Source organism: Homalodisca vitripennis, chromosome 3, assembly GCF_021130785.1.
Source record: "Homalodisca vitripennis isolate AUS2020 chromosome 3, UT_GWSS_2.1, whole genome shotgun sequence".
Classification (NCBI taxonomy): Eukaryota; Metazoa; Arthropoda; class Insecta; order Hemiptera; family Cicadellidae; genus Homalodisca; species Homalodisca vitripennis.
Window position 1 is genome coordinate 99,272,270 of NC_060209.1, and position 427 is coordinate 99,272,696.

Below are 427 nucleotides of genomic sequence, written 5' to 3' on the forward strand. Positions count from 1 at the left end.
ACATTATTTACTCTTTTGATAAAAGTGGTCCAGAAATTAGAACATACATACCATTCTGAAGATATATAACGTAAAAAGTTTTTTTAATTAATTAGTAAGACTCGTATTTATGATATATACCATAATGTACATTGTGTCGCAAGCTGCTGTGGATTAGAACTGTCAAAGTGATTAAGCTATAATATATAATACTTACGATATATGTTTATAACTGTTGCAATTAATATTTCACGTTTACAGAATAGGACAAAAGCGAATATATTTAACGTCTCAGTAATAGGTATGGACAGTTAAAGGACAAGTAAGTCGTCTTGCTACTCCTTACCTCTACTGAGTTTTCTGTTATTTTCTTTTTTTCTACTCGTCCTCTTTTATGTAAGATTGGGCTTAGAAAAGTCCCTGCTGGATTGCCTGCCGGCCAGGCATT